The following is a 27653-nucleotide window of genomic DNA, read 5'->3' as shown; positions in this document are numbered from 1 at the left end:
TATTCTAGATGCTAATACTTCTCCTGTAAAGAATGACTCTACATACTCACATGAGCAGTTTCTCTCCAGTCTGAGATGACTGCAGTCATAGGAAAGGAAGTCGGGGGAAGAACACAGAAGAAAGCAAAGTAAAGGGCCTGTCATATAAAGGGACCCTAGTCTAGTGACAAAGAGCCTACATGTTGTCTCAGAGATTTGGATTCATTTCCTAGTGCAGTCCCTTATTAGCGATGTGACCTTTAACTTCCCAAAGTCTCAGTTTGCTCATCTACAAAATGGTGGAAATGGGGGCCCCCCGGTGGATCTTGTGATGACTGAATGAGATGATGCAGTTGAATTGCTTATGACTGTGCTTGGCTACTATTATGGCAATGAAAGAGAAAAGGAAGATTCATTTATCAATTTCTCATGAAATATGCATTTAACATCCCCTGTGCTGGGCGCCAAAGTAGGGACTAGTGAAACAGACATGAAAGAACCAAAGTCCTTCTTTCCTTTGTGAGCTTACCCCCCTATTTTTGTTGTAGCAGTTAGGTGTCAAGTAACTATTTTTAATGCATTCTTATATCAAAAAATTCGTTGGATTTTCGTGTGCTACCTACCACAAAGTTAAAAATAGCTTTCTGGAGCTAAGGAAAGATGAGTAGGTTGAAGATAGAAATAAATATGTAAGTTGATGGAATTTGTCTATTTGGCCTGCATGCAAATCTGAAGCATAAATTATACCTGCTAAAAAAGACCTAAATTTTGCTAACAAGACAATAAATATTTTAAATGGATGCTGCTTTTGGTCCTTCTTTATTTACTAGGATGAAAGCTTAAAGATTTGCATAGCAGACACACAAAGCAATGTTCATTGTTTATGTACATTTTGAGGCAGAACAGGTTGAATGTTTTGCTTACACTTCCATTGCTTCTCTCAAAATAACTTAGTAGAGCACTGGGGGAAATGCCAACAGCACTTATCTCTTCAGTTAGCAGATCCTATTTCCGGTCTCGTGTGGCTTGGATGTTGATGATAACAAGACAGGCTTGCTGAAAGGAGTGCAGAGCGCAAGGAGAAGGGTTCATGTCCTCGATGGCAGGACTTTGACAATCCTGGTTGGCGTCTGTTACTTAACACCATGCTTGAGACCTCTAAGTGTTCTGATTTCAGCTCTTTCTATTTTAGGTGTTTCAAAAAATAAATAAGGCACAGAATGAAAGGTTTTAATATGTTTGTATATATTGACATATATACATGTATGTGTGTGTGTATCCTATCATCACCTATCACCTTTACTCTGCCTTATTTTTCTTCATGAACTATGGCATTTTATATTATGCATAATTATTTACTTTTTTTCCTGCTAGCATTTAAGCTCCTTGAGGACAGTGGCTTTGATTATTTTCTTTATTGCCATATCCTCATATCTAAAACAACAACTGTTCATGGAAAGCACTCTATAAATACATGTGGGGGAAACAATGAATGAATGAATATATGATTGAATAGCATTGAGTGCATGTAGCATTGTATCCAACCAGGCAGAGGAGCAGCATGGACATTTCAACTTTTATAAGAAATGTATAGTTTAAAAAGTTCTATTATAAATTCTTACAAAAGCTCCTAAAATTAAAGAAACACTAGAGTGATCGAATTTTCAGTACTGTACCACTGGTATTAAATGTTTTTCCCAACACTTAAATCCTGAAGACAATTTTAAGCTTAAGTGTCCAAGTGTGTCAACATAAAGATAGAATCTAGGGTAGGACCAAGGTATTCTTCTTAACAAAGAGTGAGGAGGAGAGGGGAAGGGGAAAATATGGGAACTGGGTAGGCAAGTGTTCACAAAGGATGACCTCCAGATGGAGAAAAATAAATAAGAGAGAACAGTATGTCTGGAGGCTAGGGAGAGAAACGTAGGACAAGATATGCTTCTAATGTTTTCCCAAGAAATGCTATAAACCAACTCCTAGCTTCCCCTGTGATATAATTAGTACATTTTGCATTGCTCATTCAAAAATTTTTGTGGGATTAGAGTTTTGTTATGGGAGAGGTTAAAAGGAAAGAGGTCACTGGACAGCTGATGTATATTTTATAAAGAAATAGGCATTTATTTTCTCCCTGTCTCTACTAAACAAATATTGAGGAACTTCTTACAGACTATCAGTATGAGCTATGCAGCTGAACCATGTGTTCTGAGTGTCCCTGTTCTTCTGCTGTCTTGATTTGGAGGTTCCAACATAGTAGAAGAAGTTGGAAGGGGAGAACATAGCTGAACCCCATGGGGATGGTCTGCCCAGGGCAGCTGATTTTCAGGGTGATCTCAGACCTTGGATTGACAACACCTGTTCAAGTTATTTTAACCTGGCAAATTGAAGTCTCATTTATAGAAGTAAAAATGACAATAATTTGATGGCTTTTTCTTTTATACTGCACGTGGCCTGTTCTACTTAGCTAGTTTATAGATAATTTATAGAGAAAACATGTCCGTATTCTTGTTGCTTAAAAACATTATTCTGCATGTTGCAAGTAGTTACTGAACTAAACTTGTAAAATGCTGATTTCCTTCCCTCGATGTGCCATCTCCCCAAGTCCTCACTTAAAGCCTGCTAGGGTTTGAAATATTGATGAGTACAAGTCCATTCATCTCCAAATTTCAGTGGCCTTTCAATGGAGAGTATTTTTAGCTTTGTTGAGAATTTAGGGTAGAGGAAATCACTTTCAGAAATAGAAGATTATTCTTTTAGTTGTATAGAACTCGAGATGGAATCTGTAAAATGAATATTTGAGTCATTGTTGGCCTTATACTAATACAGTAGTATAAGGTTATTTTTATGTAAGCAACCAAGACAGACTGTAGTTTAAGAGCATATCCTTTTTGCAAAAATCTATTATATTATTAAACTCTCTCTGGCGGCATGGTGTGTTGGCTCACGCCTATAATCCCAGCAACTATGGGAAGTCGAGGTAGGTGGATCACTTGAGTCCAGAAATTCGAGACCAATCTGAGCAATGGGGTGAAACCCCATTTCTAAAATAAAAATTAAAAATTAGCTGGGTACAATGGTGTGTGCCTGAAGTCCCAGCTGCCTGGGAGGCTGAGGTGGGAGGATCACCTGAGCCCAGGAGAACGAGGCTACAGTGAACTGTGATCATGCCACTGCACTCCAGCCTGGGTGACAGAGCCAGATTCTGTCTCAAAAATAAATAAATACATGTAAAAATGAAAAAATAATCTCTGTCATCTTAATGGATACAGTAACAACTGCTGCTACTGGTACCTTAGCTTTTTGAGTTATGAGATACATTCACCAGTACATTGGTGAAGTTCACTCCTGATCAGACTTGATGTCTAGCTCACCATTGGCCATTTTCTCAGATTTCCCATTTTCCAAACCCATTTTCTACGTTCCCTAGTTTAGAGCATTTGTTCAGCTGGTTTTGTCCACCTGCACTGCTGTTACCCTCATTTCAGCTCGTCAGTTCTCATCCATATTGTTGACAGTGAATTCCTGATTTTCCCCCAGAAGTCATCCTTCTTTTTTCTCAACTTTCACAGCATTATGAACTTCATAATGATTATGAAGCATTATGAATCTCCTTAAAAAGCAGCATCATAATTTAGACTTGGAAAGGACTTAATAAATGTTCTAATACAATCTCCACATTTTGTAGATGAAAGCACTTGCTGGATCAGGGGATTGGCCTGAGCAGTTTCTTATAAATGGGAAAGCCAGAATAAGGACTGAGGTTTTCTAACTACAGCCCTGTGATCCTTTCTCTGTATTATCAGCCCTTCACCTTCTGCAGCACATTGCAGTTATTCATCCATATGTCTTATTGAACAGACTTTTTGGAGGCTTATTTTTAATAGAAAAGTTAACATTTTATTAATTAAAGTTTCAGGTTCAGACAACTTTCACTTTTAAATGGAGCTTGCAAGTCTTATACTATTTATAAAATTAACAACTATCAACCATTACTTTTAAAGTGACTTTGATAAATACGATATTTCAATAGTATGATATTAACTGATACACAAGTTCAATTAATACACTCAATTTCATATTTAAGTACTTCATCTTATAAACTTTAAATATATAAGAAGTAAATCTAAAAATTATCTTTAAATGTTCCAATATTACTTTCACATTTAGTAAGATTTCTACTTAAAAATCCAAAATTTAAGTCACTAACCTAATTAAACATGTAAGAGTATAATTATAATTCTGATAGTCTCTCAATAGACCAGATTCTTTCAAGCATGATATGAAATACCAAACATTCAAATGTCTTCTCACAAAAGCGCTAGTTCTATGATCTTGGTTTATTTATTTTTTCATTCAATAGTTATCTAAAATGTATGTGTGTGCCAGGCAATACTCTAGACTAGAAAAACATTAACAAACAAAATGAAAACTCTGTCCTTGTGAGGCTCAAATTCTAGAGAAGGGGAAAATAGTAAGCAACATAAGTGAGTAAAAGATACAATGTACTAGATTTTGGTAAACGTTAAAGAAAAAAATCAATGAAGGCAGGATGTGAAATGTGAGGATGGGTGGAATGGTGGTTGCAGATGATGCTACCTTTTTCAAGGATTAATACTTTGCACAGAGACCTTATTAATTAATTGAGGCTACGTTTCAACAGAGAGGGGTTACCTTCTGAGTACACCTGAGGTTGTACAAGGACCGGAGATTTGGCTTGTTACATTGACTGGATTCCCACTGCTGACCCTGGTGAATACTCTGAACTTGTAGTTTGTCCACAACTTCCTGACTTCCAGTGGGAAACCTGCAGCCCTCACATCACTTGATTGCATTTTGTATGTCTTTGGCTCTTAAAATATGTAAACATACTTCCTACCCAAGTGTAACGAGCTTTGACATAGCCCTGAAGTCCTTCAGATTCTTCAGACCACTCAGTCTTAAGAGACGTATCTGTCTGAATTCTGGGTATCCCTCATGGTTTTGTCCTGAAATTTGGACACAATTTTCCCAGTCACTTTTCCTGATCAATTTTAGCTCTCTAAGAGGATAGAGAACTTCAAGAAGACAAATACTATGTCTTAGCTCTGTTTTGTTTCTAATTTATTATTGTGTACTGCAAAACACAATGGGTTACCCAAGTAGTCCCTCAATACATGTTGTTTAAAGCAGAATAGGGCCATGTCCCACTCAGCCTCCCGGTTCCAGGCAACTGCTCAAAGACTGGACTTCCTCAAGTGTGAATAGGAATTTTAAGAATCCCCATGCGCCCAAAGCACTGTCTAAACTAAGAACCTCTGTATGAAAGTTAGTTTTCCTTACTATTAATGGTAGAATGCTTATTTTAAAAATCCCTTAAGCATTTCACAAGCAGATAGTCCCTTTCCCTTTGTATTTAGGCTTTAGAGTAATGTGAGAGGTAGCACTCTTTTATTTTTACAATCCTGATCATTTTATCATGCCTGTGTATATTCAGGCATAAGTTGGTTTTCACAGGATAGCTTCAATTTTTCCGGATAAACTTTCATTTCTTTCTTTTCACTCAATAGAACTTACTTCTTTTTCTATTCATTCAGTTATCCCACTCTAAATACTAGTGTTCTCTTTATAGATGGAAATGTGAAGAAGGCAGCTCTTACTTAAAGGACGTTTTTTTCTGCTCTCATGCACTATACCATTATTTGAGCATTCTAAGGAAAATTCAGAAGTGGTTTTTAAGAGGGCTGTGGTGCTTTGGGGAGCAGCATCTTAAGGACAATCTTGTTAATGGAGGGTGTTTGAAAGCCACTTCAACAAGAATGGTTGCTTTCTACCTGTAGTCTGAGTGCACCTGTATCCATCACTGGACAGAACTCTGATGCTGTTCTGACAATGCCTTTTCATAACCTTAACCTGTGACTCTGGTTATCACTGTCTCTCAGTTCTTGCTTTATCACGTGGGTAACTGCTGTACTCAGAGGCTCTGGGAGTACTCAAATGTTTCACTTTCCCTCTGTCATTTTAAATAACTGCTGCACAAGCCCTTGTTTATTTCTATGTAATTATTACTTCATCGTATATGATGTTATATGCCAGTTTGATTCTTTTATGGGGAGAAGGTAAAAGGGAGGGAAGATAGGAAAATAAAGGCAGGCTTGTACTATTACATTTTTAGAAATTTATTTGAAAGTGAGTCTTTCCTAGAATTACCTACCACCTCTTATGGTCAATTGAACACAGTTAGTGCTAAGGACAGTTTATAACTTTTTAAAATTGATCAAAAATTAACCCTAACTTTGAAGGTCCTGAAATTACTGACACTGACACATAGAAGAATTTGCAAATTAAATGTGGTATGTAGTTTTTAAATATATATATAACACGCACACACATATAGCTCTATCTATCTATCTATCTATCTATCTATCTATCTATCTATCTATCTATCTATCTATCTAGAGAGCTATTCAGCCTTTCCTGATAGAGGATGTAAAGGAGAGTGTTAGTTACCCCATTCTGGAGAATTCAGCTTACAGTGGAAAACATGAAGGAGAACATTTAACATCTGCATAAAACACTTATTTCCTGGTCCTTCTAATGATGCATTCAGGTATGAAGAATGTTTTCTATTTACTTGCTCAGAGTTCTTTTAAATAAAGGAAGAGAATCACAGCAGCTTCCTACTTTGGAGGCCCACAGAGTTGCAGCCAAATGACTTGCTATTACCCTAGCTCTTTATATTTGCTGAATGCTTTTCAGTACATCTAATTGTGAGTATTCACAGCCCTTTCTGGTGGTGTGAAGGAGGGTAGTGTTGCTCTCATGCGGATTACAAAGCTAGAACCGAAAGAAGGGGAAAAAATGATGGCTTAAGGTATTCTTAGAAGTTGAGTTCCAGCCTACAGTTTGTTTTTCTCTTTAAGATCTGGAAACGTGAAGAATCTGATGGCAGTGAACCCAGTAATGAATATGATGTTAATATTATAATGTTATTTATTTACTTATACACTATAGTAATTAATTTGCAGTAATGAGGTAGTAAACCTGATAATATCTGATCTAAATGATCAGCACAAGGAACTGTTTCAAGATCAATATTCAGGATGACTAAGAGGTCAGAACGCAAGATACCCATTCAGAAGGATGTAAGAATAACCAAGAGTAACTGCCTGGGGCCTTTTACAAGCTAATATTTATAAATGTATATTACTTGGCTGGGCATTAGACAAACCAATTTAAACCCATTCTATGCTTTCTCTGGGGCAGATGTGCAAACATTAGAAGCATGTGGAGCCCAGGGAAAGTATGCAAACACTGATAAAGTGCACAGCGCTGTGTCACGTTGGCGCTTTTCATCATGTATAAGCACAGCTGCCTTTTTCAGGAGTTGTGAGCTGGAGTCGTGAGCAAAGTGTTGTAGGAGTTGCATTTTTCAGGAGAGTGAGGTGCTGATGAGTGTTATCCTCTCTGATAGTCAGGAGAGGATCATTGAGGGGGTGGTTTTTGAGAGCTGGTTTAAGGTAGAAAGAGAGGGAATCTGCCATCTGGAAGTGTGATGATGTTCCAGGCATTGGGTACAGATTCTTAAAGTAGGCTTTGCTTCTGGAGTAAATGAAAAAAGGGGACATTTAATTTACTTGACTGAGAAAAGCCGAGAGAGCAGGGCTGTTGAGAGCACTTGGTTGGCTGTCAGATATCATTCTCTCTCTCTACAACTTCCTGGCCTCCCAGCTCTGAAACACTTCAGTAAATATTGCCATACAGGATTGATTCAATTCAATCTTTTCCAAAATACAACTGTACGGTAAGGTGATGGCATCATCATTTCACAGACGAGTAAACAGAGGCCCAGAGAACTTAAGCAGCTTGTGTGGCAAGTATTTAAAAATTGCTGTGTGTTTACATACCACATATGAATTAGCACACACATAGATGGTGGGGATTAAGAATGCAAGGAATGTTATTTTTTGAGTCCTTCATGCCAATCACAATGTTATAGACTGGAAGGACAGCCAAAAGACAAATTCCCCTTTTTTGAGGAATTTTCAATATAACCAGTCTTGATACAATAAATAGGAATGCAAAGAATAAAAGCAACATTAAAAATGCATGAATAACATTGAAGGACCCAAAAGATTTCAGGGGTGGCCAGCCTGGGACAGGGCTATTCAGGATAACTTTTTGAGGGTGAACTTGGAGCCAGGTTTTGTAGTTAGAAATGAAGGCCATGCATGGTGGCTCACACCTGTAATCCCAGCTCTTTGGGAGGCCAAGGCTGGAAGATCACTTGAGGTCAGGAGTTCAAGACCAGCCTGACCAACGTGGCAAAACGTTGTCTCTGTTTAAAATACAAAAAATTAGCTGGACATAGTGGTGCATGCCTTTTATCCCTGTTACGTGGGAGGCTGAGGCAGGAGAATCACTTGAACCCAGGAGGGGGAGGTTGCAGGGAGCTGAGATTGTGCCATTTCACTCTAGCCTGAGCGACAGAGCAAGACTCCATCTCAAAAAAAATTTTTTTTTAACTATAGGCTGTATGTATTCAGAAGAAGCATAGACAGATGAAGAGTGCCCAATCAGTGAAGGGCCTTGAGTAGAAGCACATGACGTAGTTGATATTTCTCTTTATGACTCCCCAAGATCTTAAGGGAAGTACTTTTAATGAAAATGATGAACAAAGCATCACTGGATTACATGAGATTAGAATTGGAAAACATAAAATCTATGAAGGTGATTAATATAGAACAATAGAAAGAGATCAACTTTCAGCAGCATTTTTTTTTTTTTTTTTTTTTGCAAAGTGTAATTCCTGGCAACATGGTTGACACTGAAATGTTGGATAAAAATAAATGGAATAAATGGATTATGATAGTGACTGGGAATGTATAAAATATGAGCTAAATGTAGATTCTTGATACAGAAGAGACATATTGAAAGAAAAACTTTGTCTAAAATTAAAAATATTAAATTATTATTATCTCAGTAAAATCTGGAGATTCTATGGGGAGATAGGGAGAGCATCTATCATTCAGGGTCCAGTTGCAGAGGATGGAATCCACCCATCTATTTTAAACAAGAAGGAATTTGTTACAGAGCCGTGGTGAGTGAGCCTCAGAATCATTGTACAGCTGAAGTAGTGGACTCTAAACTAAGCTTTCATGAACAACTCTCGAACTCAAAGCTGCTCCCAGAACTGGGACCCCACATTGTTGCTGCCATAGCAACTTTAAGAAGCTGTTAGGATCAGGAAGGCACTGCCATCAGGACCTGCCTCGGCACCAAGCAGTGGCTCCTCTCATCGGCTCCATAAGTGCTCCTGTCTGCACTAGCAAAATGGATGGGTTTTTTTGACACCACAGAGTTAGAGGGCAGAAAACGGGGACCTCAGCCACAGAAAACTGATGCCTCCAAGACTGAACTTGACTACAGGAACAGCAGAAGTGACTGCTCTCTCACAAATCTCTTAGGAAGGCATTTCACTGACTAAACCAGAGTTACCTGTCAGCCTCTGGCTCTGAAGAGGCCAGCTTCCAACACTTTGCAGAAAGGCAGTTATGTCCACACAGAGAGGGAGAAACAATGTAGCAGCAAGTATCTGGAAGGAAGAAATAGTTGGTATTTGTTTCCATATAATAAAAAACATTTGGTTTCATTTGATTCCTAGTATTAGGAATTTTGTTTTTAAAAGATTTTAATATAGTTATTTGGGAAGGGGAGGTAACAACTTACAGAATCGAAAACAATGATAGAACTTTTACATTAACAAGAGAAAAAAAGGTAATATAAGCTGAAACTCTACCAAGCCAGCAAACAGTAGAAGAGGAGAAACCAACAATGTAAACTAAATTGTAAATATAAAATAAGAAAAAAAAAGGAAAAAAATCAAGTCCATTTATTGCTACATTAAAATGTGAAAGGACTAAATACCTGTATGTAAAGAAAGATCAGGAATATATTGGATAAAAATAAAAACACATGAGTCGCTTACAAAAACTATACTTTAAGCACTATTTCTTAAAGGTTAGAGAAGTGAAAAGACGAACAGAAATATATAAGACAAAGAGCAAACAAAATAAAAACACTAAGAGCACTTTGTACTGGAAAGAAAGCATAAAATAGTAGAAAGAGGAGCAATTTGTGAAGTCATAAACTTGCATGTCCAAATAACATAGCAACTATAAATGCATTTTTAAAAACTGTCACAATGCAGGAAGAATTGATGAATACTCTGGTTTTATAGTGTTATATTTTAATGAGTAGATAGTAGGTAACAGGTTAGGACAGAGAGACTTTGATGATCCAATTTAGCAAATGACTTACTAGGTATATATCACAGAATTTTATGTCCTTTCTCTAGTTTCCTAGTGCCATGAAACACTTAGAAAAATTAGTCAAGTACTTGGCCCAGAAAATAGCTTGAAAAACTCAAAAGAGCTTGTATAGACCACATTCTTTCAGTATTGCCCAATAAAACTAGAAATAAGTACTAAAATATAACCAAAAATTTTAACAATTTGGAAATTAAGAAACACACTTGGGACAAAGATAAAATCAGGGTTAAATTCTGAACTATCTAGAAAACAATGAAAAGGAGAACACTTCAAAATCTATGCGACACTGAGACACTGCCAATAATAAAAGTTAATACATAAGAAACTAGAAAAAAAATACACCAAAAGAAAAGAGAATTTAAAAAGATGAAAGCAGAGATTAGTGAAATGGAAAATACCAACAACTAAAATAGTAGAATGGATAAATAATTTCAAAAGTTAATTTGGGGTAAGATACAAATCCCCTCTGGAAACTTTCTTTAGAGAAAAGTTAGAAATGTTAAAACAAACATAACTAAAATGTTGAAGAAATTCTAGAAGATAGAATATACCATGTGTAACTTTTTAGAAACTGGATATTTTTAAAAATCGTACTTTAAGTTCTGGGGTACATATGCAGAACATGCAGGTTTGTTACATAGTTATACCCATGCCATGGTGGTTTGCTGCATCCACCACCCCATCATCTACATTAGGTATTTCTCCTAATGCTATCCCTCCTCTTTCCCCCGACCCACTGCTATGCCTCTCTTAGCCCCCCACCCACCGACAGGCTCTGGTGTGTGATGTTCCCCTCCCTGTGTCCAGGTGTTCTCATTGTTCAACACCCACTTATGAGTGAGAACATGAGGTGTCTGGTTTTTTGTTCTTGTGTCAGTTTGCTGAGAATGATGGTTTCCAGCTTTATCTGTGTCCCTGCAAAGGACATGAACTCATCATTTTTTTATGGCTGCATGGTATTCCATGGTGCATATGTGCCACATTTTCTTTATCCAGTCTATCATTGATGGGCGTTTGGGTTGGTTCCAAGTATTTGCTATTCTGAACAGTGCTGCAATAAACATATGTGTGCATGTGTCTTTATAGTAGAATGATTTATAATCCCTTGGGTATATACCCAGTAATGGGATTGCTGCGTCATATGGTATTTCTGGTTCTAGATCCCTGAGGAATTGCCACACTGTCTTCCACAATGGTTGAACTAATTTATACTCCCATGAACAGTGTAAAAGCTTTCCTGTTTCTCCACATCCTCTCCAGCATCTGTTGTCAGACTGATGCTCCGTCAGAGTGATGGAGTCTCACTCTGTTGCCCATGCTGAAGTACAATGGCATGATCTCAGCTCGCTGCAACCTCCACCTCCTGGGTTCAAGCAATTCTCCTGCTTCAGCCTTCTGAGCAGCTGAGATTACAGATGCATGCCACCACACCTGGCTAATTTTTGTATTTTTAGTAGAGATGGAGTTTCACCATGTTGGTCAAGCTGGTCTCGAACTACTGACCTCAGGTGGTTCACCTGCCTCGGCCTCCCAAAGTGCTGGAATTACAGGTGTGAGCCACCACGCCCGGCCTTGAAACTAGATTTTTAAACCTAGAGCAGGGATCTTCGTACTTTCTCTGTAAAGATCAGAGAGTAAATATTTTAGGCTTTTTAGACCATACCACCCCTGTCACAACCACTCAACTCTGTCACTGTAGCATAAAAGGAGCCTTAGACATCATAATACCAAATGGGTATGCTGTGGTCCAACAAACTTTATTTACAAAAATAGGTCATGGGTGGATTTGGCCTGCAGGTCATAGTTTGTTAAGCCCTGAACCAGAGGAACCCAGTATAGCAAAGTATCAACTACCAAAATTGCTCCAAGGAAGATTTAAAACTTGAGTAGATGAATTAATATTATATTTAGTGTAATTTCATTTAAAGTCCCAACAAAGATATTTTGAAATTAGATTAAGTGCGCTCAGAGCATCTATTGAAAAATAAATTGTGAGACTTGACAAAGCATATGATAACTATAAGCAGAAGAAATTGTCTTATGTGCTTTAATATATACCATAAAGCCACTTTCATCAAAACAGTGTGACATTGACACCATAGCTAAGCACCAGAGAACAAAGTACAGATGGATCTTAGAATTTTCTGGAATTTAATATTTGTGATTCAGTGGGAAATAGGTTATATTTAGTAAAAACTGACCATCTATTTTTTAAAAAGTAACTTTTATTGTATGCCTTATAAAGTTAATTTTATGTAGATTAAAATCTTAACCAAAAATTTTAAAACAATGCAAATATTCACAGAAAAATGAGATGACCAAGTACAATGTAGTAATTGGGGTGACTGTTTCAGCCAATGGGGAAATGCAAAGGTACAAAAGAAAAAAAATAGACATTTTATCCTTTATGAAAATGTTAAATATCTGCATAAAAAAATCATCATATTCAATAGACAAATAATAGATGAGAGGAAGATTTTCATCACATATAGCAGTTAATAAATTAGTATCAATGCAATAGGAAACAATCTAATAATCTGATAGAGCAACAGAAAAATAGGCAGATAATTTGAATGAACAGTTTACAAAAGAGCAAAAATAACTGGCCCACCATGGACAAAAAGATTGTTCACTATGCTAAGGAAATGAAGATTTAAGTAACAATATGATATTATGTTCTATCCTTTGGACAGGCAAAAAATTAAAAGTATGATAATTCCCATTGCTGACAAGGATAGAGAAAGAGTAGTTTCATGTGTTGCTCATAGAAATGTGAATTACTACACTCTTTTTGGAAAATAATCAGGCAACAGCTATTAAAATTTAAATTCTTCTCCTGGAAATTTCCAGAACTAAAACTTCCTTAACTAATGATATATGTACAAAACTAATGCATTGCAGCACTGATTATAGTAGGCAGACCGCCTCTGCAGAAAAAAGTAAAATAAAATAAATATCCATCAAAAGGCCAAGGTTTGCAGCAAATGCAGTATTTGCTTACCATGAAATATTCAGCAGTCTTTTAAAAGAATGAATGAGTTATAACTCCAACATTTGGCACTTACACTTAGTATGAATTGTGAAGATTAACAAGATGGAGAGGAGTTTACAAAATATGAAATCATTTTTGTCAAACAGTGGCAAAGACTCTGGTGTTTGTATGTATAATTATATACACTGTAGTGTGTATGTATAATTATAATGTAAATGTATATGTTCATACATATACACACACATTGCCAAAGAATAAATGAAATCTTGTTTTATTTTAAATCCAGAAAGTGTTGGATGCACTTGTAGTTGTAATTCCCCCTTAAAGAGAAGGTATTAATTAAACTACCCTCTCAAACACTGGTAAATTAAACTGAGATTTTTTTTTTTATGATGTTGATTAGCTGGAGTATGGTGGAGAGTGGGGGAGCATTTATACTTAAGAATAATTAATAAAGATCTTGTTTTAAAAGTTTCTGTTGAGAAAAGGTCCTGGTTTTACGGCATCACCTATTGAATGAGAGTATCCCGTAGTTAGCCAAGCATATATGAATTAGTACATTCCACCAAAGCCTTCAGCTTCTTAGGTTTTGGAACCAGTTACCATATCTGGAAAAAACCAATGACTCAAATGGAAACTTTACAGTGTTTCTCTCCTCTGTTAAGATCTCCACGTCATCAGCTTGTTATCCAAGTGGAAAGGCACATTTTTATCCTCCAGTGGATCTGTCTCCTTCACCTAGTAAGAGTTGATTCTTCCTCCCACAACTGTGTTCTTAGTGTAGCTAAAAGTGGATGCACTCATCCTGTTTACTCCCACCCTTACCTTCTTGAAAAGAGGGAATTAGATTGGTAGTATGTGAAAATTTAGATATTATGTGAAACAACAAAATTAAATATCCTTCTTAGAAGTGGTTTTCGGACTTCTCAAAAATTGACACAGGGTAATAAATACATTTTATATCACATTGAGTTGTGTTGATGTGTGCATGCCTGTGTGTGTGTGCTGTGTATAAAATAATGAACGAAATTTTGTGAAACATTACTTGTTCTTATTATATGCATTCCAAACAATTTCTACTCTATTCTAGTCTACTTTATTTTATTTCATTTAAAATGTATTGATCACAGCACACTGAGTTGACTTAGTGACCCGCTAAAAGGGGTAGTGACCTGCAGTTTGAAAACATACTGCATCAAAAGACTCCTATCAAAGTGGCATGCATGGCATTCCACGGTCAGAAGATTTTCACTGGACTGGAGAGACAGTTTATTCAGTGAGGTCAAATACAGACCTAGGCATCTTTTACTTCATTTCACATATGCCAACAAAGTCAGCTTATGTGAAAGACCTTCTGATAGCAGGTTCCTTGAGGTAGTTTTAAGTTTACCTTAGGCAACAGATTGCAATACTTTTAGAGAATTAGCTTAAGCTAGAGGCAAATAAGTTTTAACTGCTGTGGTAGATACCTTAGCTAACGATTTTTCTCCTACAATTGGGACTGTCATGAGAAGCCTGGTCATCTTGGCATAAATAGAAGGCATCTCAGTTGATTTCAACTCTGCCCTAAGCTCTCTTGGATTCCTCTCCCATTTAGGCTTTAAAATAATATGCTAACATTGGAAAAAGAATTTCCATATGAAACTAAGCAACACTTAAATATATTCTTTTATAATAATAACCCCAGTTGGGCATATTGCCAAATTAATTCTTCATAGAGTCAGTAGAGATCAGTTGTACACTGTTCCAAGTACAGGATTTGTGTGGGTCATAAGAACAGAGGTGACTTATGTGCAGGCATTTAAAGTGGAAGTGTTTGAAAATCTGACTCATACTTTGACTGCAAAGTGAAATGATGTGTGTTATATCTAATTGCATTTGGGAGCAAAGAATTTCGAAAAGCCGGTGGAATTTTGACTCTGCCTATGTCCTCTTTTACAGTATACCTAATTTAAGATGTGTTTAAAAAATTTTTAGATATTCACCAGGAAAACAAAGGTCTTTTCTATCCTGCCATTTACTTTATTTTTTTAACCTAACTTGTTTTTCCTCATGATTAACATTGATGCCTTTGATTGTGTGGGTGTTGTCAAAAGATAGTTCATCACGTGGGGAAAGGTTGGCAACCTCTCTCTGCTTGGTACATTTCCATGAGCCTTCTTTCACTACTCTCATTGTTATTTCCTTTTCACTCTGAAGTAGTTCCAAATCTGATATTGAAGGAACTCGATTTTATTTTACGTATTTGAAGTAGATTGAGCCATTTTTGTTTTTAGGTTTGTTTAGTATGCACCACACAGAGAAGAATGTAAAGTAAAAGCAATAGCAATAATAACTTATGTTTGACAAAACACGTAACAAAAAAGGGTATTTTGAGACATGGAAAGTCAAATTATAGGTACCCCTAAAATTCGCCCTTCCATTTTCTTTACTAGAATTCTCTACCAACATTGGAGTGTTGGTGGTTAGGACAGAAGGAAGTATACATATAGCTATCTGCTTCTAAGACATTTGCCATGTCTTTCTATAGCTGAAGAAACTTCAAAGTTACTAAAAGTGCCACTGGAAATAGTTTCTGTGAACTATATTGGCCATAATTTGAAGAATTTCTACCAGCTGTGACTTTGTGAAGGGCAGGAATTAATATTCCTTTCTTAGTTTGTAGGACTGTCAAAATATGATCCCAATTTTGTGACCAGCCCCAAATGAAGCTGACTGTTGTCCGTGGTGCTCCATTTTCTGCATAGGTTCTAGGTCATTTTTTCTGAAAATAGTACTGAAGTTGGTGGCATGTGGGAGTCACTGCAACAACCAAACTGATGACAGGAACCTGTGAGACTGAGCCATCAAGAGTGTCTCAGCGTGCTTGACAACAGCAGTCCCCAAACTTTTTGGCACCAGGGACCGATTTCATGGAAGACAGTTTTTCCACAGATCAAGGTAGGGGGATGGTTTTGGGGTGATTCACGCACATTACATTTATCGTGCACTTTATTTATCTTATTATTACATTGTTATATCTAATGAAATAATTATACAACTCACCATAATGTAGAATCAGTGGAAGCCCTGAACTTGTTTTTCTGTACCTAGATGGTCTCATCTGAGGGTGATGGAAGTCAGTGACATCATCAGGCATTAGATTTTCACAAGGAGCGCGCAGCCTAGATCCCTCAATGCGTAGTTTACGATAGGATTCGTGCTCCTTTGAGAATCAAATGCTCCGCCACTGATCTCACAAGAGGCAGAGCTCAGGCTGTAATGTAAGCAATGGGGAGCCACTGTCAATACAGATGAAGCCTTGCTGGCTCGTGCCACTCACCTCCTTCTGTGCTGCCTGGTTCCTAACCGTCTGTCGCCCAGGGGTTGGGGCCCCTGCTTTAGAGTATGTTGTACTGAATGTATCATTCTCTGTTGCTACATCAAGGAAACAATGGCACTATCTACTCTTGTCTTCACTCTACGTATTGGCTGTAGTGATTTGTATATCATATTACATTATGTGGAATCTTAATATGATTTTAAATTCACTTGTCCTCACAAATATAGTTAACATTTTTCTCTTAAACGGAATCATTCCTTGCTGACCCTGGGTTTTCTTTTCTTGTTGTGGAGTTGTGGTGTTGTTTATTTTGTTCCAACTGCATTTTCTTCATTCTCAGTAACATTCTTAGCCTTATTTCCTTGTGGATGATTTTGCAGAACAACAAACTGTCCTTTGGCATTTGCACCTGCATGTCGCTCATTGTCCACTTGCTTGATGTGTTTCTGTGAAAGGGAACAGCTTTTCTTTTTCAAAATGAAGAAGAGAGAGGCCAAATGTCTTTTTCCAGCTCCCATGAAAATATGGATTTAATTCCTTTTCTTTGATTTTGAAAGGAAACAGTGAAGGGATAATGATGTGTTTAAAATTAGGTGAATTGTGTTCTTTCTTCTAACTGAAACAGTGCAGAGGAAACTACCCACTGTGAAATGTTACTTGTGCAGCATTGTAGATTTGCAAGAACAGCAGTGTTTTCTACTTGGCAGGCTATCCTGGCATGTGGTTCATCAAAATAGAGAAACAGGGTGCAGACGTTCTGAGTGTACGACCAAATGAACTCCAAGCATGTTTACCTCCCTATCATCTGAGGAGAGAGAGAGCTGCGAGCAAAGGAGGAAGTGAACAAGTGTGGAGTGTCTGCCTGTCCTCAGTGGCCTTCAGATACCTCTGTTTTTTCTCCCCCTCCCTTCTGTTCATTGGACATCAACATACCTTGTCATTACAAACTATTATTATTTTTTAACAAGGGAAGTTCAAGAAAAAAATATAAAAGAGCCAATATTCATAATGTGTAATAGCATTTGGACCTTGCTATTTGAAAGCGGAATCCAAGTAGAATCAAAAGATTTGAACAAAATTATGAATGAAGGACCCTGACATATCTACTACCTAGCCACCAGCTTTCATGATGGCTTCTGTAGCATGGTAGGGGAGAAGAAAGCCATGTTCTCTCATCATTGTTCCCTGACGGCCTTTGTTGTAGGAGAATAGTGGGGGGGGGACTGAGGTTGGCTTTGACTACAAGTGGAAATTTTTGTTTTCCTGATGAGCCTGGCACTCAGGACACTGGACATTTCACTGTAGGTTTATGACTATCCAGTTGTAGTTCACCTGCTTTTAATGCCAAGAGTTTCAGAACCCAGCCGACCGGAGTAGAATAAAGTTCTTTGGGTTCGATCTGCAGCAATCAGAATGTTGAGAACAACAAAAAATTCCACTTTTCTTTATCTGGTGGTGCCCCAGCAGGATCCCAGAGTGTACTTGCTGGTCTATCCAGAGAAGGAGAAAATTGCAGCTGTGATGTGACTCATTCACACTTTGTTCTTTTAATGGAGAAAAACCTGCAGTGACATCATCTGGCCACCAGGGGATGTGCTGTTGCCAGAGAGCCCTGGATTTTTTATCTGCCAGCACCTCCAGGGGCGGGAAGAAAGGCTTGCTTGTTTTTTGATGCAGTAGCACCTTAACAGAGAGCCCCATCTTCATTCCTAAGGAAATCAGCATCAGTTTTGTGTTGCCTTTGTTGACTTTCCAACTAGGGCTGAGCCCGCTTTTCTGAGTTAATAAGAACCCAGAAAGAAAAGGGAATATTAGTCGCGGCTCCAAACAGCAACAAAGCACTTTGCTGCATACGGTCTGCTTTGGTGGCGGGCCTGAGTCCGCACTGACCCACAGGGACTCACCTCTCTCATGGTCTGCACCTGACTTGCACATATACCTTGTTAATGAAGCCCAATGAGAACTGGATCTATCACAAGTGTCCCACCTGATTTCTTGGAAGCTTTTATTAGCATCCATGTCCTCCATGGCAAACAGCTCTGTTTGGCTGCTTGTTGATAATAATCATTGCCAACATCTATTTATTATCCTTGTGTGTTAGACATTGTGCCCAACACTTCATACAATTTAGTTTCATTTAATTCCCCAAGTAGCTGTTGGAGATGGTTACCATTATCTTCTCTATTTTGCAGATGAGGAAAGTGAAGCATAGAGAAGCTAAATGTGATGACCAGGATCACTCCACTGATAACTATGTTGCTAGGACTAGATTCAGGCCCCTTTAACTCTGAAGGCCATCCACTTAAATGCTAATTTTCAAGTTGTGGGGATGGGGGCTGTGGCTAAGATCTGTCCTTGGTGGGGTATAGCAGAAGGACTTAGGAACTTTTTTGTTCAAACTGCTTATGTTTGTATCCCCTTTCCCTTCCCTCATCCTTTCCTTCTCCCTCTTCTGATATACTTTCTGGGTAGGGTGGGGTGGGGGTAGTGTCTGTTGCTGTCACTCTGAGTCACTGTTCCTGATGGGTGTGCCATAGCCCTCAGGAGTATTGGGATGGAAAAATAGCTGAGAACCAGTGGACCAAAGGATGATATAAAAGTCCTAAGCAGCTTTTCTGTGAATTATTGCCTGAGGCGTTCTCTCTGTGATAGAAGAACTTCACAGGCCACCACACTGCTGCGAGTGCTGAGGAAGGATGGAAAACAACCATATATATGGAAAACATATGACTGTTACAAATATGAAAACATATACATGAAAAACATACATATGCAAAACACATATACATGAAAATATATGCATATATTATAAAAATATATGGAAAATACACATATGAATTCATATGTGTATATATATCCTCCTCTTCCAATTCCAGCATCAGTGTTAGTAAGCGTGCAAGCTGTTATACATTCATTATGCAACCATTTTTCATTGAGCAACTGCTAGGAGCCTTGCAGAGTGAGCTGGGGCCTTGGTGATCATGAAGGCCTGGCCCAGGTCTTCAAGGAGCTCACAACCCAGTGGGTTTTTGCTTTTCTTGAGGCTAACACTGACAGCTCAACTTATAGATCAAGTCTCTTAAATCATGACTCAGAAAGAGAATTTTGTGGAAAAGTCTTCTGAATCTTTTTTTCCTAAAAAAACAAAAGGCTGAAAAAAGGACAAGGCATCATGCTTTTTAGTTTCTAATAGTGGTGGACTGGAACTACTTGTGGATTTTAAGTGTTTGTTTTTGTTTCTGTTTTACTTAATTATAGGATTAGTATTAGGTGTGACTTTTTCCATTTCCTTTGGAAGCTTGTAGTTTACAATAAATTAGAAATGCCAGCTGACAGCAGGCTAAGATCCAGAAGAACAATTAACTCTACAGTCTCAGCATTACTGAGCTGTTTGTTTAAAGGTTAAGGCCATTTATAACTCAACAGCCCCTCAGGTCATGCATGAAATACATCATAGCACCAGGAAAATAGTGTTTTCTTCTTAAACACATCTCTTATCCTATCATTCCCCTGCTCAAAAATCTGTGCTTCTCCACTGCTGCCAGACTCTTTACCATGGAAATCAACATCCTCTATGATCTGGAACAAATGTCCTTTTTGGCGTAGTTCCTGCTATCCTTAGGTTCCCCTAGAACCCTGACCCTAGATAATCAAGCAACTCTTGGTTCTTGTAACGTACCTGATACTTTGCTAACAATCTTCCATACAAGATGCCCTCCCCACCTCTATCTGTCAAAATCTTATTTTAATACATGTGCTTCCTACTTGGTAAGACCAAAGTCAGGCAATGCTACCTCTCTAAAGATCTTTAGTATCAGCCATTGGAATTAAACATTCCTTATTTCTGCTAATAGCCCATAGTTTAGATCATGGCTGAAGCATTTAATGTCTTCTTTTTTATTTATAGTTAGTTAGTATCAACCTAAAATAATCAAAAGGGTCAGAATCTGACTTAAAGAGAGTTTACTCAAGGGCAAAGTTTGAGGATAGCCCACCTGGAAACACCAACTCCGAAGGAATAGAGTCACGTTCTGAAGTAGGGAAGTTAAGGTTTCATTTATATATAGTCAGAGACGGGAGTTTTTAGCAGGATTACAGCATTTTTCAGACAAAGTTGGCACACAGTTGCAGCAATTTGATTGGTTGTAGGCTGTGTTTCTTCTGGGGAAGGATACATTTAACATTTGTTACAGAGGGTATAGTAGTTATGGGTTTTCTGTCATCTGGCCCAAGCAAAGCAGGACAAGAAAGGAGAAGTTAATCTAACAAGGGTCATTAAGATGGCAGCAGGTTTTTGTTCCTGTTGTTGTCTAAGGCTCTCTAGTCACTGTACAGAGCAAGAACAATAAGAAACAAGTTGTTCTATAATCTGACAAACAAAAGTCGCAACCCTGTGTGGCTCGGCTCACAATCACATCTCTCGCAAGGCTTAAAGTATCTTCAGGGTTCCAAGAGCTTTTAAATCATATTTATTTTTACATCGGGTACATTGAGAACCTCTAAGTCCTTTGGGGGCAAGAAGCATATCTTAGGCATTTTGTGTCACCCGTCCATGAGAGAAAGACTTTATATAAAATGAGTAAATTTTTAAGTGGCATAAGATTAAGTAAACTTCAGATCTATGGAAAAGGCACTTACGTGAAATTGTCTGATGATACTGAACAAATTGCAATGTCGTCTTGCTCCAGTCAACAGGCATCTTTTTGATCTTTTGATGTATCAAGCAGGATTTTTCACCCCTAGGGCATCTGACTTAGCTGTTACCTCTCCCTGGAAATTTCTTTTATTCTGGAGTGTCACATAGCAACTCCTTCTTAAGGCAAAGCACACTGACCCATCTTAAGCTTTCTCTGACTTCTCAGACCATTGCTGGTCTTGCGTGGGGACAAAGCCTGTCTCCAGTCACTCAGTGCTATCACAGCCAGGTCAGTTGTGGCTCATCTGCTCATCATGTGTCTCTTAAACTTCAGGAGAGCAGAGGCCCTAACTGCTCTGATGATCATTGTATCTCCAGGACCTAGAATAAGTGCCCCTTACATCATACTATATTATTTAAAATCAGTGGGTTTTGACATTGGCTGCCCAGCAGTGTCATCGGTGGGGCTTAACAAAACACAGATGTGCAAGGTTGACCTCAAAGATTGTAATTCAACAGGACTGGAGTGATGCCTTTAAATTTGGCTCCAAATGTATCAATCATGAAAGACTCAGGAAAACAAGGGAAGATAAACTTTCTGTAGCTTCCGAAGTTGTGGCTGTTTTTAAAACTGTTTATATTTTCTTTTAAATCCTTATCCTCTATCCTTAAGCCTTGTGACTGCTGCAGAGAGAAAACAAGATCAAACATGAGCTTACATTAGCCACAGAAACACCTGGGGCAGTTCCAAAGTTTTAATTACTGCTTCATTAATGTAAAAGCTTAATTATAGTTTTAATGTATAAACAATGTTGGTCATGTGCCCTACAAATACAAGATAGTCTAAATAATTGTTATCATGGCTCCTGTCTCAATGCAAGACCGACGATCGCCAAATTATTTTTAAGACATGGACTACTTTTAAATGGTTATTGAATTACGATTTCTGTTAGCTTATATGGAGCACATGACATTTAATAACTTAAATATATATACTTCGGTGCTTTTTAGATTCTATTCAAATTGTATAGCAAATTTCCTTGAAAATAGAACTTTGTTTTTTCCTTACATTCCTGTATTTGATAGCAGACTATTCTTAGACTGTCTACCTCACTTACCGCCATGGTGTCTACAGATTTATAAATATGACATGCTGTCAGCCTTATTTACACATGAGGCATGGAGGTGAGAGTGAATAAGAATCTTGCTCAGAGCCAATTAGTTGCAGACCCGGCATTGGAATTCCTCTCCCATAGTATCAAAAGTGTAGTCATATTCCTAGATCATTAGGCAGGAAAAAAAAGAAAAGAAAAACTACTCAGAGACATCTGGCCAGATCTGTGCCTTTCATCAGAATAATCATGTCCTAAATCTCCCACTGGGGTTGTCAGAAAAGTTTTTTCCCAAGTTTTTCTAGACCATGGAGAGCTACATTTAATTTACAACCTGAAAATATTCCCTAAAACAGACTCATAATCATGCTTGCTGAAATTTTAGCCCAGCCTTCTTGCTTGCTGAGAAAAGAGATGGCTGTCCTTTCCCTTTGAATAAGCCTCCCTGTATGAACAATCTCTAGAGTTGTCCCTTTTCCAGATGAAAATCTGTTTTATGTGTTATCATGTTAACCTCCAACCGCTTGAATCATTGTGCTTTTTCATCTTGGTAGGTCTGTCCTCTCTATACTCTAATTTAACAGCTCTAAACTGCACATATCCACCACGTGATCTAGTTCAATATCAAGCAGGTATCCAGTGAGTTCGCAAACTCAGAAGTGCAAGAAATAGAATTTTTCTTATTTTTCTGAAACTCATTTTCACTTCCATTTCGAGTTCTTTTTCCGCCAGGAGAATTTTAGGGAAATGTTTGCCCCCAGATCAAGAGACACTCCCCTCTTCCTGCTTGCCAGGCTCAAAAGTACAGACTCTTTTGAAAAGTGTAGAGTTTAAAACTCTAAGAGGAAGAATAGTCAGGAGCTTTTTAAACAAAGTCTATTTTCCACCCAAGGTGGAATATAATATAAAGTACTAATCAGTTATACAAACATGTTATTTATAAAATAACATATAATTTGACAGTTTTCTAAGGTTAGGCCACACTTCAGAAACAAGAGTGCCTTTTCAATGATTCTGTCAACTAAGGTATACCCTCAAAAGATTATAATCACATGGCTAGTTGCTTTTCCTTACATTTTAGTACCAAGGATTCAAATTATCAGTGGGTAGCAGGAACTAAGCAAGCAGAGTGTACATAATTGCTGAAGTGGTGATAACAGTCAAAAGAGAATGGGAAGCCCACTAAGCCTCAGAGGTGAGGGGTTGCCCCATCCAATTTTCAGAGTCTAAAAGAAGCTTTTGGGTGTCCAGTACCTGAAACAGCAGAGGCAGTAGTGTCTCCAGAGAAAAGGAAATAGAAGAGGGAGGGAGGGAATGTTACAACAGGGTGTGATTAATGGCAGCTCACTGCTGGAGTTCACTCCGGAGAGGCTGGGTAAATGCTGCAGTTCAAGGTCAGTGTGGGGCAGGCAAAGGGATCGGTTAGCTCTGGAACTTCTGAGTGAGTCCTTGGCTCCAGTTAAATTATAAGCAGCCAGGATCTGGGAAGGTCAACACAGTCAAAGCCCTACCAGGAACTAGGATTGTATCCTGGGCTGCAAGCCAAGACCAAGGCACTCTGGCTGCTCTGAGTGTGATCTTGAACTCTGCTTTGCCCTCCAAGAGATGGAGCCAAAGCTCTGTCTGCCTTCGGGGACAGAGGTCTGCAGTTAGTTTCCTGATTACAACAGAAACAACCCAAGAGGCCATCAGATGTTGGGAAGTTCTTACAGTGCTCTAAACCCTTTCAGGCGGTTCGAGTCTTCTGTGTCTATTGTCTTCACAGCCATCTTGTATAGTGTTGGAAACCTATAGTGAAAAGTGATTTTCAGCTATTTACTAGAGATGGGAGAATTTCAAAGTCTTTCCTTCATTGTCCATCTCTACTCGCTTGGGTAGAGTTATAATCAGTTCTATCTCTGCATACATACTTGTATGCATGGGGTAAGGGAGATCTATTTACAAACACATGACCAGCTTCCAAAGCTGAGAGTACCGGGGACACATGGGGGTTATTGGTCACATGAGTATAGAAAAAGCAGAGAAACCCAGCTCAACCACTTTCTGTCTGTGAACATCAGTTTTCCTCTTTATAGATGAAGGATGCATATGAAATAATGTGCATAAAGTCTTCCGCACAGTGCCTAACACATTGCGAACACAAGTGTCAGCCAAAATTATGGCATGCAGCTGTCTTTGTGTCTGATGAGCAGAGTTTCCTCAATGCATTCTCAATGGCTCAATTTTGGAGACAGGCAATGTCTCGAGACAGTGCTGATTGCCACACTAGGGGAATGAGTACTACTCATATCTAGTTGGCAGAGGCCATATTATACACTGCTGAATATCCTACAGTGAACAGGTCAGTTCCCCACAACCATAGCAAGGAATTCCCCTCCCAAAATTCGATAGTGCTGAGGCTAAGAAACCCGGCTAAATGGCCATAGCAAGATGAGATGAGGGTAGCTGATTTTCCTTCATCCTTAGGAATCTGAACATGTTAACATATTAACATTACTGACCTCTACCAGCACTTAAAAAGCCAAAGAGCCTATAGAATCTAAACCCAGCTATGAAACAAAATCTGATTCTGGTGAGAGAAAAGTCTTCCTTGATCCTCAAGACGAAGTAAAGGGGTTTTGTAGTTTTGACTTAAATAATTCCAATGACTCGATTTGTTCATTGCACTATAGATTAAAGAACCTAAGGCTGGATTTTGTTGGTTTTCATTTTTACCAATAATATAGTATAAAAAATGTTTTGTTAGACTTGTACAATTTACTAAATTAATTATTGATATTTGCCTGGCGTGTAGGATCAAGAAAAAGTCACATGTTAAATTCTGTGTATAGAAAAAATTATTTTCAGTCAAATGAAAGTAAAGGAGACTGGACGTGGTGCCTCATACCTGTAATTCCAACACTTTGGGAGGCCGCAGTGGGCAGAATCACCTGAGGTCAAGAGTTCAAGACCAGCTTGACCAACATGGTGAAACCCCATCTCTACTAAAAGTAGCTGGAATTACAGGCATGCACTTTGAGAGGCTGAGGCAGGAGAATCACTTGAACCTGGGAGGCAGAGGTTGCAGTGAGCCAAAATTGAGCCATTGCACTCCAGCCTGGGCAACAAGAGCAAAACTCTGACAAAAAAAAACAAAATAAAAGTAAAGGAGATATGAAGTTTAGCTTGCCTACGATATACAAATTAAATGTGCTGAAATTGAGCACTTATAGCACAAATTATAGGAAATAACATGGTAAAAAATTACAAATTATTTGTTATAAAAATGTATAAAATACATAAAAATGCTTTGGAGTCTCAGAGTACATTTTAAAGCTTGACTTTCATAGTATTTCCATGTTGTTCCATTATGTTAGGGGAAGCCTCCTTAGTCAGTGGCTCATCACCTCACTGCCTAGATTGGATTAGCAGAGACACAGGGTCATTACTACCTTTCACAGTTGCTTGACTGTGCTAAACTTCTGAAGTGCCACCTTTTAAAAGGGAACATGTGTTTTCAAAGCCACTGATTGTTAAGCCCTTCTTTCAGTCGTCTTATTTGCAGACTTTCATTTTTGAGCTTTGTTTGCCATCTGGGAAGGGTTTTTAAAGAAAACATAGGCCTCTTCCTGCTTTTATGTTCAGCATGCCATAAATTCCATTAATGAATTCTTCAGATCATTTGATCTATTTAAAAAAATAGCTCTAGATTCAGTCAGTTGTTAAAAAATGTGTTCAAGATTATCTGTAATTGTACTAGCTGCAAACAGATTTACATAGGTATTTTCTTTGTAAAAAAATCTATATGAAATATTGGAAATGTTTTCAGAAACTAGAGACAAAAGATATGCATAGTTTTTGAATAATTTAGTGTGTCCTAATTTTTAATGTTCCTCAATAGTCATTTATCTCCAGAATGAGTAAATACAATTTTTTTTAAAAAAATTAACAGTTAAATATGTGCTTATTGTAATCAGTCAAGTAATACAGAGGAATATAACAGACTGAGTCATCTATCTTCTCCCTGTTCAGCCTCACCCTTTTGCAGCAGCCAACATTAACAATTTGATGCATATCCTTTCTCACCTTTCTCAATGCTCATACAAATGCATGGACATTTATGTTCACATAAAAATAGTATTTTATTCCTCTCCCAAATGATGCAGATGCAAACATGACTCAGCAACCTTATTTTTGAATTCAACAATATGCAATGAAACTTCCTCTTAGTTAATACATGTCAATCTAATTCATTATTTTGTCAACTTATAGTAGTCAGAAGGGTCAGAATCCAATTTGAGGAGAGGTTATTTAAGTGCATATTGTGAGGATAGCCAACTCAAACACGCCAACCCCAAAGAAATGGAGTCAGCGTTCTGAAGTAGGGAAATTAAGGTTTCATTTATATAGTCAGAGACAGGGAAGTTTTTAGTAGGATTTCATTTTCAGGCAAGGTTGGCACATACTTACAGCAATTTGATTGGTTTATAGGCAGTGTTTCTTTTTGGAAAGGGTGCATTTTACATTCATTACAGAGGGTATAGTAGTCATGGGTTTTCTGTCATGTGGTCTTAGCACAGCAAGGCACCAAAGAGGAAGTCAATCTATAGCAAGGGTCACTAAGAAGGCAGGAGATTTTTGTCCTGGACATTTAATTCTCTCTAGCCATTGTAGAGAACAAGAAAAATAAGAAAGTGAGTTAATGTATAATCTGAGAAACAGAAATTATAACCATGTGTGACTCAGATCACAGTCACATCTTTCTCTAGGCTTAAAGTGCTTTGGGGTTCCAACGGCTTCTGCATTATATTTATTTTCACCAATTTTGGTAACTGAAAAATAGTATACAGTGTGGGCATATTATATTTGAATACTAGTGCCCTACTGAAGGATGTTTAGGTTTTTGCAGTTTTTTACCACTACCAATAATGATTTAAACTCTTTCCTTAGGTTTGCACCTTTTTTTCTGTGAGGTTGATTCTCAAAAGTGGAATGGCGGTGTCAAAGGCTCTCCCAATCAGATGTCACAGTGCAAAAGCCAACAGTGTGTGGTTAGAGGATCCATTTTTTCACAACCTTACCAACACAGGCTCTTATGCCATATTTTGGCTTTTCTGCACATATCTTAGATAAAAAGCAGTATCTCTGTGATTTTAATTTGTGCCTTCCCTATGACTAGTGAGGATAAGTGTCTTTTCATATTTCATCTCACTGTTGTATCTTCTTGTCTGTGACTTGAGTGAAACTTTTCTAATTCTTGTATATTTTATTCTTGCTAAACATGTCACGACTCAGAAATTCATATTTCTATCTCCTTTAGCATTTATTT

The 27653-nt window shown here is 37.9% G+C and overlaps 1 protein-coding gene and 1 long non-coding RNA gene across 6 annotated transcripts in view; one reads left to right on the top strand and one right to left on the bottom strand.

Moving 5' to 3' along the window:
- TPD52L1 (TPD52 like 1) overlaps nt 1–27653 on the top strand; it is a 106654-nt gene that overhangs the window by 18330 nt on the left and 60671 nt on the right. For 2 of the 5 annotated variants that reach the window (XM_012475719.3, XM_064360726.1), the window contains exon 1: nt 16195–16215. The exons of 2 other annotated variants lie outside the window; for them this stretch is intronic. The gene's annotated coding sequence lies outside the window, so the exon portion shown is untranslated. Of the gene's footprint in view, nt 1–16194; nt 16216–27653 lie in introns of those variants that run through there. One more of the 5 variants, XM_064360725.1, reaches the window with a different exon arrangement.
- Nucleotides 7893–23635, bottom strand: LOC105733347 (uncharacterized). Its single transcript, XR_001111249.2, has 4 exons — nt 23600–23635; nt 16321–16378; nt 9451–9547; nt 7893–8455 (listed from the first exon to the last, which is right to left on the bottom strand). It is a non-coding gene; the product is annotated as an uncharacterized LOC105733347 (long non-coding RNA).

Source organism: Aotus nancymaae, unplaced genomic scaffold, assembly GCF_030222135.1.
Source record: "Aotus nancymaae isolate 86718 unplaced genomic scaffold, 86718_ANA_hifiasm-v0.15.2.pri h1tg000040l, whole genome shotgun sequence".
Taxonomy (NCBI): domain Eukaryota; kingdom Metazoa; phylum Chordata; class Mammalia; order Primates; family Aotidae; genus Aotus; species Aotus nancymaae.
Note: the sequence above shows the minus strand (reverse complement) of the source record. Positions and strands in the feature narration are given on the sequence as shown.